Below are 13,231 nucleotides of genomic sequence, written 5' to 3' on the forward strand. Positions count from 1 at the left end.
ACGAATTCTTAGTAAACTTCAAAATTCATACTACATACCGTTGCCAACCATAATTTACTCATTTCATCAATACTTCTATAACCTAAATGACTCTCATAAAACCTCCTAGGTACATGCCATTATCAATACTCAACATACTTTACCTTAATGAATTCGGGATCGTCTTGGGATGCTTGATTCAACGTACTATCTTTACTTAACTGCATGACGAAACAAACCGCACGCTGAGTATGGTATACTCAATGGTATCTCTATAATCCGAACAATTAATAATATAACAAATACTTAATATCATAATAATAATTACAATTATTCAATTATTTATTCATAGATAAATTTCAACTACTTACCATATAAATTTTATACAGTTCATATAATAAACACAATAACATAATTGTTCAATTCTTAAATAAATCCATTACTATTTACTCCGTTCTTTCACTTACTATTCGGTATAGCTTTCCTTAATTTACTCACAATTCAATATCTTTAAACTATATTCAACTATACACTTATCAATCATATTCCATTTTAATTCATTTCAATAAAAGTCAATTTCATTTATATCATATCAACTTACTATCCCGATAGCTTTCAAGATATACATACGATTCATATATCTCAAATCACATTTCAATTCATCAAGTGGCATCATATATCATCAATTTGAACTCCAATCATTTCATGAACCTTTGGTTCATATTTTCAATTTCATATAAATTTTCAATTCTCAATTCAATTTCTCGTTTCATTTCAATAGCTTGATCAATCAAATTTATTCGATTTATCTTTCACTTATTTACCCCTATTAACAAACCCGGACTTTGACGGATACACGGATTCCAACCTAAACACACTAGTACGGCACATTGTGCCTAAAACGGTACATAGTACCTGATCAGTATACGACACATAAAGTGCCTAAAACGACACACGAGGTGCCTGAAATACGACACATAAAGTGCCTGATCGGTAAAGCTGGCAAATCCCGTACACTTCCAGATCCTATGGCATGCCAATTATATCCGACTTAGCCCGACTAGCTAATAGGGTATTTCGTCCACTTTCTCAATTTAATAATTCTTTCATCAATATCTCATTCAGATAATTACATATATTTACCCATTTTCACAATTCATACAATTTCATTCAATTTAACAATATATTTCAATTATTCACATTAATTCATAATTCAGTACAATTCAATTCATTTTTCAATATCGATATTCAAATATCACAATCTCATATATTCATACAAATTTCCTCATATTTCCAATCAATATATTTTTCAATATAACATTCATTCAATATTCAAATTTCTACATAAATCATATATATTATATAATTCAATCAATATAAATTCAATTAAAATAATTTCAATCAATATAAATTCAATAAAACAGATATTCATAAATCAATTCAATATAAATTTATCACACACTAAATCAATTCATTTCAATTATAAAGACACAATACAAATAATTCCCATCTTAATTATTTATCATAATATTTATCCAAAATTCAATTATCATAATTGCATAATATCTCATTCACACACACACACACACACACACACGCTTATATATATATATATATATATATATATATATATATTTATAATATATAATTCAATTTAATTCAATCAATATAAATTCATCACATACCAAATTAATCCATTTCCATTATAAACACAATAATTCTCACTTCAACATTTATTAAATGCATTGAATAAAAAAAATATAACAATTAATAACTAGGTTCGGATTATAGAAATACAAACCGTATTTTCTCGAGCTAACTCCCTTTGTCTTTGCCATTTTTTTTTCCTTGCTTAGCCGAGGTTTCCCGAGACAACATTAGCTACGGGAATTAAAACAATTCATATTCGTTAATTCACTACTAATTTATATCTAATTAATACAATTTTTATTCAATTTCTACTTTAATTTCAATTTAATCGTAACTAGATTTACTTACTTTTTCTATCTCAATTCATACTTCATTTCTATTCAAATTTTGTCCAAACTCATACTTAACTATTAAATTTCCAGCATATTTTCATAATTTCGAATTTATTTCCATTTAATCCCTAAAACTCAAAACTTATAGCTTAGTTTACGATTCAATCCTTTATTCAATTCCAATCAAAATTTCTATCAAATAAACCCCCAATTCCATCATTTTATTCAACATAAACCATACTTAGAAATCTAATGACTTTCAAAATTTCTACTTAAAACAAGTAGTATTTATCTCTAGGATTCCAAAAACTCAAAAATCATAAGAAAATGGGCTAAATTGACTTACCAAATTAACTTGGAACCTTTAAAACCTTATTTTTCCTTTTCTTTTCTTCCTTTCTCCCTTCTCTGTTTCGTCCCCTGCTATTCTGTTTCTTTCCTCTTTTATTCTTTTGTTTCTTTCTTTTGTTTCTTATATATATATATATATATATATATATATATAATGACAATAATAACTATAATAAAAATCTATTTAATAACAAATATTTATTTAACACTTGTACCAATCATTTTATACACTTGTTTTTCTTTTTCTTTTTTATATATATACATATATATTTAATAATTTAATGATATACATAATTCAAGAAAAATCTTGATTTTTCTTCCATTCACCGCCTCATTTCATGGGTATGGCTTAATTGCCATTTTGATCCTTTTATTTTCTATTACTTTAAAACTAAACTTTCACATTATATTCAATTTAATCTTTTATCCAATTATCCTTAATTAAGCTAAATTTACTTAATTAAACTTTAATTAATCACTCACTTAACTTCATAAATATTTTTACTTTTTTTAATAATCTAATCCATTTTTCGAAAACAGTGACTTAAAATACACTTTTCTAATAACCTTAAAGTTCGGTCGTTACATTTCTCCCCCCTTTAATAAATTTCGTCCTCGAAATTTTCCTAAGAGAGGTGGGAGTACAAGTACAAAGATTTCGCTGTTTCTCTCGGTTCCCATATTGTTTCCTCAATATTATGACATTACCGCTCAGGCTAGTATCTCAACCGGCTCTTTCTCATACGATAGATTGCGTCAAATCTCAATATCCTTTGTCGATATAACATGTAACAAATCTGATCTATATCATTTTCTAAGCTTCAAATCATGGAAAAATTATCATAAACTTTCTGTAACTTCAGAAGCAAAACCAAACAATAATTTACCGATCCGACTTTTCTACAACTTCACATGGCCCAATAGAATAAGAACTCAATTTCTTTTCAACTTTGATCTTCAAAATTTTCTTTCAAACTGAATCTTTAAGAAATATCATATCACTAACAAAATACTCAATATCCTAACGTTTCAAGTCCACATATAATTCATGTCTATCAAAACTGCTTTCAATCTATCTCGAATCACTTCTACTTTTCTTCAATTTCACGAATTAAACAGCCCGCATATTCTTTTCTCTCACTTGTATTTAATCGGATCTCATGCGTTTACATCATAATCATTCAGAACTTCATACAGTGCTGAAAACTGTTATCACGTACCCAAAAATTTTGTACTTGTTCTATAATCAGAATATAAACCACGTATCTCAATAATATTAAAAAAAAAAATAGAAACCACCATACCATGAAATCTGATAATTTCAAAAACCTATATTTTAGACAATTATTAAGAAATTTATTCATACCTGAATAGAATTTGCAGACTTTACCATACCTTCGACGATTATTCAAATACCGTCTTTCTTTTTCAAAGATCGAGATAATTCCAATTCAAACCCATAAAAATTATATCCTACTTCCATTCTGATATCCTTTCTAGTCATAATATTCAAGATATCAGATTCGATATAAACATTTATACACAATTTCAAAGTACTACTTTTCTTTCCCAGTCTTCAACACATCTTCCTCAAATCACAGTACATTTTATTTCTTCCAGAATGCATAGACATAGTATTGCTATAAATTTCATACAAATTCTTCTGTCTAAGCTCTGAATTCTTTAATACAGCTTCTATTTCTAAACAGCAAATAATCATCAAATTCAATATGAAATTTTCAATCAAAATCATTTGTTCACTATACCCATTTAACCATTAATTCATTATCACATTTCTGAACTTTGTAGACCTACTGTAGAGAAGTAAGTTTAACCTTTATTTCAATTAGAATTGAGCGATCATCAGATAATGACAATAGAGTGTTCATAACTCCATTTGCTTTTTTTTTTTCCTGGATGATATTCAATTATAAAATCATGATCCTTTAATACAAGGACAATAGCTATCACTTTCGAATCATGTATCAAATAATTCTTCTCATGTAGTTCTAACTTTCCAAAACATAAACCGTTAATTCATTTCCTTGTGTCAAACACTGCTATCCCTGTAAATCACAAGTTTCTTTACTAGATTTTAGGCTAAACCAGAACTAGTGCTTCAGTTTACTGAGTTTTCAACTGATTAAAACTTTACTGACATTTATCAGATCATTCCAATGCCATATCTTTCTATGGTAACCATATATTTCAAAAATCTTTTTCTAACTTTCTGATAATAACCGACTAATCTCAAAAATTCTCTGATTTTAAATACATTTTTCAATATTATTTCAGGCATAAGATCTATAATAAATTCAGCTTCTTCAACCAACAGTAATTCGGGTAACTCTTCCGGAAACACATCAAAATTGCCATTGATTTAAAATTTGACTTAGATACTTTAATATCCAATTCATAAGCAAAGTAAATACCACAACCCTTTTCTAGCACACTTCTGTGTTGACATGTTCAATATCACAATAAACAATTAGTTCAATTTTCATCGTTCTAACCTTGCAGTATAATGCACTTTTGCTTACAATTCACCACCATATCATGTAGAATTAACCATTCCGTTCTTGAAATCACATCAAATAATAATAACATCAAATCAATCAGAAACAAGTACCTAATATCATTATCAAACAGTTCTTGTAATTTTATCAATCAATAAATCTTGATCCGAAAAATTTGATACTTCAACCAATAATTAAATCGAACTGAATGTAAAACTCTTCAATAAGTGCTAAATTCATGCAATCATACGAATAAATAAAACCAATATCAATTTAAAATAATCATATCGGTCTTAGATAAAAGAAAAAGGTACCTATAATGACATTCAAGAGAGAAACATCTTCTTATATACAATTAACATATGCCCCGGCGATATTCATTCTCCGATTTTATAGTGAAATCCTTTATCACACTTCGACTACCACTCGCATTTCTAGGTTACGAGTAATCTACCTCTAATAACTGTGGTATTTTGTCTTGAAATTTAAATAATATCTCTTTCAACTCTCTTCAATCAATCACTAAGATAATGATCGGAAGAATCATATCTAACTCATATTCCGCTCTTTATTCTACATTCTTCGATTTTATGTTTTCATTTAAACCATCTTCAAACTACTTGTACATTATGGTTTCTATTGGAATATACCTCGATATACTTATTCAATCAAACAAATTCCCTTCATACTCAGTTACAATTATATGGCCCTGTTTAAGCTTCAAAAATTTCTTTGCATTTCTAATCAGGAAATCTCTGACTAACATATATTTCTTTCAGAACTCATTTTAGAAAATTCCAAATAACCCTTTCATAGTTACAGCATAAATCAATATTTTCCACCTTTGGTAAATTGAATCTTTTAGTAGAAATATCATACCTTCCTATCATTTATTCGACGAACCAAGCAATTCATCTATAGCCTTAATAATATTCTCTTGCCAAGTTTCAATTCTTTCAAGATCATTTTCAGCTGTAATTTTCAATTCTTCCACACTATATGTACAAAATATTAACAACAGATATGTTACCCATTCAGACAAACTCAGACCTTGAAGTCAGAGCACCCCAAACCCGGCCGAAGTTATGGCCGGATCCGGCATGCCACATCAAAACGTTAAAAAATCCATTCTAAGTCCGAAAATCGTACTTAATGTTCAAAAGATTAATTCATTAAGGGTTAAAGTGAATGGAAGTCATGCACCGGTAGGAAACCGGAAAAGAGGTGGTGAGTCCATCGGATTGCTTAAATACCAAGCTCCTTCGGATCCAATCCTAGACATGCATACTGCCATTGCCACACCTTAACGTCATGGATATTTCTAGGAAACCGATTTGATTAAGTCATTTTTAGGAAAAGTGATTAATTTTGGAAAATACTTTCATTGCGGAAGCTTTGCTTGTTGTCGTGTTATTTTGAAATCAACTGTTGTTTTTGAAAATGCGCCCTAAAGCTATCCAGTTTCAACAGTTAAAATAAGTAATACCTATCTTAGTAATACATATTAAAACCATCAAAATAAATAAGCGGCCTTATTACATTTAAAAGCCCAAAACCTCAAACGTAATTAAAAGGATGTCCAGTTCACCGAAGAAAATCAAACTTTCGAGCGGGTGGCCACTCCAATTCCCTCACGACTCCAAGCCCACTATGGGTAAGGGATTTCTGCGTGGATGAAAATAAAAGGGTGAGTTTGGGAAACTCGAGTGTAAGGAAAACCCATTCAAAGCCCAAGTCACTCAAGCCTATTGGGCTTAAGCCCATTTAGGTAACAGATGGTGCAGGGCGAGCCATTTTGATTACAATAAACCGGGCCTTAGCCCTTATTCAGATAATGATATGGCCCATAGGCCCATTTCAAAATACATGCAACATCAATAACATATGCAAGCCCATTTGGGTAATAATGGTATCAAGCGAGCCCTTTTCAGATTACAATAAAGCGGGCCTTAGCCCTTATTCAGATAACAGTATGGCCCATAGGCCCATTTCAAAATACATGCAACATCAATAACATATGCAAGCCCATTTGGGTAACAGTGGTACTAGGGCAGAGTCCTTTTCAGATTACAATAAACTGGGCCTTAGCCCCTTATTCAGATAACAAGATGGCCCATAGGCCCATTTCAAAATACATGCAACATCAATAACATATGCAAGCCCATTTGGGAGACTACTCAACCCACCAACCACTACACTCCACCGTACCACCATACACTCCATGTGGGGAATAGTTCAACCCACCCAAATTAACACTCCACAGATTCACCTTGCTGCTCGATTAACAATAAATTGAGGCAAAGCCTCCAAGATCGTGGACAAGCCACTTTCATACTTCCTCCGTCAATATCCCAATCCCATGCATCGATAATAACAACATGGCATGCGATAAATAACAACATCAAACATGCATTTAGGTCAATTTAACCCTGGGGTATTTGGTAATTTTGCACCTAGGGGTATAACGATAATTTTCTATACATAGGGTATTATAGTAATTTAGCTGCTTTTAGGGTTTTTCATGCATATTCCTACTTTTCACGTACTAATGTAATCACGTCATCGGGTTCTTATCGAATTGGGCCCATTGGCCCATCATTCCAATTTTGGCCCATTAAGCCTAAAAATATCGAGGCACGTAAATCATGCACTTTGCGGTCCAAACATTGCAGCTTACCAAAAACATTAATCGATTTACCTCACGAGCATTCGCACACTCGCAAATCTACAAAATACTGGGTTTTCGACATTTCGACTTTTGGCTTTTAGATCTAGACTAAGAAAGAGGTGTTAGTTACACATACCTTGCATGCATGTTATTTAAACATGTATATCACCAATCAATCATCTCATATCTATGATTTTACTTAAGTATAATCTCCATTTCATCATTTTAAAGCACAATATGTTAGCTGATTTTTCCTTTAACATCTAAGGCACATGCATGCTCATTTGTTTGGCTCAACTTCACATATCTTCTATTTTTCATCAAAAGAACATGAAACAACAACCATTTCCTTCATTTTAATTCATGACCAAATGCTCACAACACAACTAAAAATCAAAATATACTTCAAGAGTTAAGGTAGAATCAAGAAGAACTCATGAACCTCAAAATAGAAGCAAGGTACCAAGAACTTACCTTCAATTTTCCTCCTCCTAATAACCGAATACTCAAGAGCTTTCTCCTCTCCTTTCTCTTCTCTAACTTTCAGCTATGATGAACAAAGATGGACAAAACTTTGTTCTTTTCACCCCTTTTTCTTTTAATAAAACTTCATATTTCATCCATTTAATTCTTTAATACAAAAGACATGATATTCTTATCATGAAACATTTACCTAACCCATTATCATGAAACATTTACCTAACCCATTATCATGGAACATTTACCTAACCTATTATCATGAAACATTTACCTAACCCATTATCATGGAAAATTTACCTAACACATTATCATAAAACATTTACCTAACCTATTATCAATTTGTATCAATTTGTACCATAAATTATGGATATCAAGTGTACATTTTGTCTACATTCAACATGATGGCTGGCCACTTCATGTAAAATAGGAGGTTTATCATGCAAATCCTCCTATTTTGCACTCCTATTTATTTGGCCACTTCAATTTAGCCTATAGCATTTTCAAACATTTTCACATAGGTCCTATTTCATAATTTTACTCCCTTTTTCTTATGGAACAAAAATTAACTACAATTACCGGGTTCTATCTTAAGCTTGGGCCTTCTAGAGGCCCGCTAACATAATTAAACCTATGCCAACATTCACAGGATTTCCGAAAATTGGGGCGTTACAGAAGCACTTCGGGAACCGATTGAGAAACAGGAGGGGCATATATCATAACAAATACAATTTCTTCTATTCATGAAGAACATCGTTATAATTCTAAATAATTATGTATCATTTTTTTATTTCATCACCATCATTCAAGAATTAATTACCCATTGAGTTTATACCCGGTGTTGTTGATTCAGTTTTCATCTAATTCACGAGACTATTCGTCTCAAAGACACATTTCATAATCAATACCATCGATATTTTCCTCTAACATTTTCACTATAAAACAGTACCAAACAAATATATCAGCATCCGATCCCGACTCAATTTCGACTCAATTATGGCATGTACCTCTAGACTCAATTCCGAGCTTGATTTAGTTCGAGAATCGGCTAAACCTAAATAGCTCTGATACCACTAAATTTGTAACGTCCCCTAACCCTATACCGTCACCGGAACAGGGTTACGAGACATTACCAATCGATGCAGTCAATTAGGTCATTAATTAAAATAAATATTCACACACATCCTAGTTTTAAGATGTCGTCCCTTTAATGGGCCCTCGCGGTCCAATATGAACAATAAATTCAATTCGGGACTAATTTAGAATCACTACAATTCTTAGTAAATTTCAAAATTCATACTACATACCGCTTGCCAACCATAATTTACTCATTTCATCAATACTTCTATAACCTAAATGACTCTCATAAAACCTCCTAGGTACATGCCATTATCAATACTCAACATACTTTACCTTAATGAATTCGGGATCGTCTTGGGATGCTGATTCAACGTACTATCTTTACTTAACTGCAACGGAAACAAACCGTGACAATGAGTATGGTATACTCAAGTGGTATTTCTATAATCCGAACAATTAATAATATAACAAATACTTAATATCATAATAATAATTACAATTATTCAATTATTTATTCATAGATAAATTTCAACTACTTACCATATAAATTTTATACAGTTCATATAATAAACACAATAACATAATTGTTCAATTCTTAAATAAATCCATTACTATTTACTCCGTTCTTTCACTTACTATTCGGTATAGCTTTCCTTAATTTACTCACAATTCAATATCTTTAAACTATATTCAACTATACACTTATCAATCATATTCCATTTTAATTCATTTCAATAACAGTCAATTTCATTTATATCATATCAACTTACTATCCCTGATAGCTTTCAGTATATACATACGATTCATATATCTCAAATCACATTTCAATTCATCAAGTGGCATCATATATCATCAATTTGAACTCCAATCATTTCATGAACCTTTGGTTCATATTTTCAATTTCATATAAATTTTCAATTCTCAATTCAATTTCTCGTTTCATTTCAATAGCTTGATCAATCAAATTTATTCGATTTATCTTTCACTTATTTACCCCTATTAACAAACCCGGACTTTGACGGATACAGTTCAACCTAAACACACTAGTACGGCACATTGTGCCTAAAACAGTACATAGTACCGATCGATATCGACACATAAAGTGCCTAAAACGACACACGAGGTGCCGAAATACGACACATAAAGTGCCCGATCGGTAAAGTGGCAAATCCATACACTTCCGGATCCTATGGCATGCCAATTATATCCGACTTAGCCCGACTAGTTAATAGGTATTTCGTCCACTTTCTCAATTTAATAATTCTTTCATCAATATCTCATTCAGATAATTACATATATTTACCCATTTTCACAATTCATACAATTTCATTCAATTTAACAATATATTTCAATTATTCACATTAATTCATAATTCAAGACAATTCAATTCATTTTTCAATATCAAATATTCAAATATCACAATCTCATATATTCATACAAATTTCCTCATATTTCCAATCAATATATTTTTCAATATAACATTCATTCAATATTCAAATTTCTACATAAATCATATATATTATATAATTCAATCAATATAAATTCAATTAAAATAATTTCAATCAATATAAATTCAATAAAAGCAGATATTCATAAATCAATTCAATATAAATTTATCACACACTAAATCAATTCATTTCAATTATAAAGACACAATACAAATAATTCCCATCTTAATTATTTATCATAATATTTATCCAAAATTCAATTATCATAATTGCATAATATCTCATTCACACACACACACACACACACACACACACACATATATATATATATATATATATATATATATATATATATTTATAATATATAATTCAATTTAATTCAATCAATATAAATTCATCACATACCAAATTAATCCATTTCCATTATAAACACAATAATTCTCACTTCAACATTTATTAAATGCATTGAATAAAAAATATAACAATTAATAACTAGGTTCGGATTATAGAAATACAAACCGTATTTTCTCGAAACTAACTCCCTTTGTCTTTGCCATTTTTTTCCTTGCTTAGCCGAGGTTTCCCGAGACAACATTAGCTACGGGAATTAAAACAATTCATATTCGTTAATTCACTACTAATTTATATCTAATTAATACAATTTTTATTCAATTTCTACTTTAATTTCAATTTAATCGTAACTAGATTTACTTACTTTTTCTATCTCAATTCATACTTCATTTCTATTCAAATTTTGTCCAAACTCATACTTAACTATTAAATTTCCAGCATATTTTCATAATTTCGAATTTATTTCCATTTAATCCCTAAAACTCAAAACTTATAGCTTAGTTTACGATTCAATCCTTTATTCAATTCCAATCAAAATTTCTATCAAATAAACCCCCAATTCCATCATTTTATTCAACATAAACCATACTTAGAAATCTAATGACTTTCAAAATTTCTACTTAAAACAAGTAGTATTTATCTCTAGGATTCCAAAAACTCAAAAATCATAAGAAAATGGGCTAAATTGACTTACCAAATTAACTTGGAACCTTTAAAACCTTATTTTTCCCTTTTTCTTTTCTTCCTTTCTCCCTTCTCTGTTTCGTCCCCTGCTATTCTGTTTCTTTCCTCTTTTTATTCTTTTGTTTCTTTCTTTTGTTTCTTATATATATATATATATATATATATATATAATGACAATAATAACTATAATAAAAATCTATTTAATAACAAATATTTATTTAACACTTGTACCAATCATTTTTATACACTTGTTTTTCTTTTTCTTTTTTATATATATACATATATATTTAATAATTTAATGATATACATAATTCAAGAAAAATCTTGATTTTTCTTCCATTCACCGCCTCATTTCATGGGTATGGCTTAATTGCCATTTTGATCCTTTTATTTTCTATTACTTTAAAACTAAACTTTCACATTATATTCAATTTAATCTTTTATCCAATTATCCTTAATTAAGCTAAATTTACTTAATTAAACTTTAATTAATCACTCACTTAACTTCATAAATATTTTTACTTTTTTTTTAATAATCTAATCCATTTTTCAGAAACGGTGACCTGAAAATACACTTTTCTAATAACCTTAAAGTTCGGGTCGTTACATTTCTCCCCCCTTTAATAAATTTCGTCCTCAAAATTTTCCTAAGAGAGGTGGGAGTACAAGTACAAAGATTTCGCTGTTTCTCTCGGTTCCGTATTGTTTCCTCAATATTATGACATTACCGCTCAAAGCTAGTATCTCAACCGCTCTTTCTCATACGATAGATTGCGTCAAATCTCAATATCCTTTGTCGATATAACATGTAACAAATCTGATCTATATCATTTTCTAAGCTTCAAATCATGGAAAAATTATCATAAACTTTCTGTAACTTCAGAAGCAAAACCAAACAATAATTTACCGATCCGACTTTTCTACAACTTCACATGGCCCAACAGAATAAGAACTCAATTTCTTTTTCAACCTGATCTTCAAAATTTTCTTTCAAACTGAATCTTTAAGAAATATCATATCACTAACAAAATACTCAATATCCTAACGTTTCAAGTCCACATATAATTCATGTCTATCAAAACTGCTTTCAATCTATCTCGAATCACTTCTACTTTTCTTCAATTTCACGAATTAAACAGTTCCGCATATTCTTTTTCTCACTGTATTTAATCAGATCTCATGCAGTTTTACATCATAATCATTCAGAACTTCATACAGTGCTGAAAACTGTTATCACGTACCCAAAAATTTTGTACTTGTTCTATAATCAGAGTATAAACCACGTATCTCAATAATAAAAAAAAAAATAGAAACCACCATACCATGAAATCTGATAATTTCAAAAACCTATATTTTAGACAATTACTAAGAAATTTATTCATACCTGAATAGAATTTGCAGACTTTACCATACCTTCGACGATTATTCAAATACCGTCTTTCTTTTTCAAAGATCGAGATAATTCCAATTCAAACCCATAAAAATTATATCCTACTTCCATTCTGATATCCTTTCTAGCTGTAACAGTTCTGAAGATATCTGTATCTGATATAAACATTTATATACAATTTCAAAGTACTACTTTTCTTTCCCAGTCTTCAACACATCTTCCTCAAATCACTGTACATTTTATTTCTTCCAGAATGCATAGACATAGTATTGCTATAAATTTCATACAAATTCTTCTATCTAAGC

General features: G+C 29.9%; 1 long non-coding RNA gene across 1 annotated transcript; it reads right to left on the minus strand.

Annotated features, from left to right (window-relative positions):
* Nucleotides 1–1,661: 1,661 nt before the first annotated feature.
* LOC128285754 (uncharacterized) lies at nucleotides 1,662–11,683 on the minus strand. The gene is made up of 2 exons (XR_008276303.1): nucleotides 11,547–11,683; nucleotides 1,662–1,860 (listed from the first exon to the last, which is right to left on the minus strand). It is a non-coding gene; the product is annotated as an uncharacterized LOC128285754 (long non-coding RNA).
* Nucleotides 11,684–13,231: the final 1,548 nt, after the last annotated feature.

This window comes from Gossypium arboreum, chromosome 12 (assembly GCF_025698485.1).
Source record: "Gossypium arboreum isolate Shixiya-1 chromosome 12, ASM2569848v2, whole genome shotgun sequence".
NCBI classification, from domain to species: Eukaryota; Viridiplantae; Streptophyta; class Magnoliopsida; order Malvales; family Malvaceae; genus Gossypium; species Gossypium arboreum.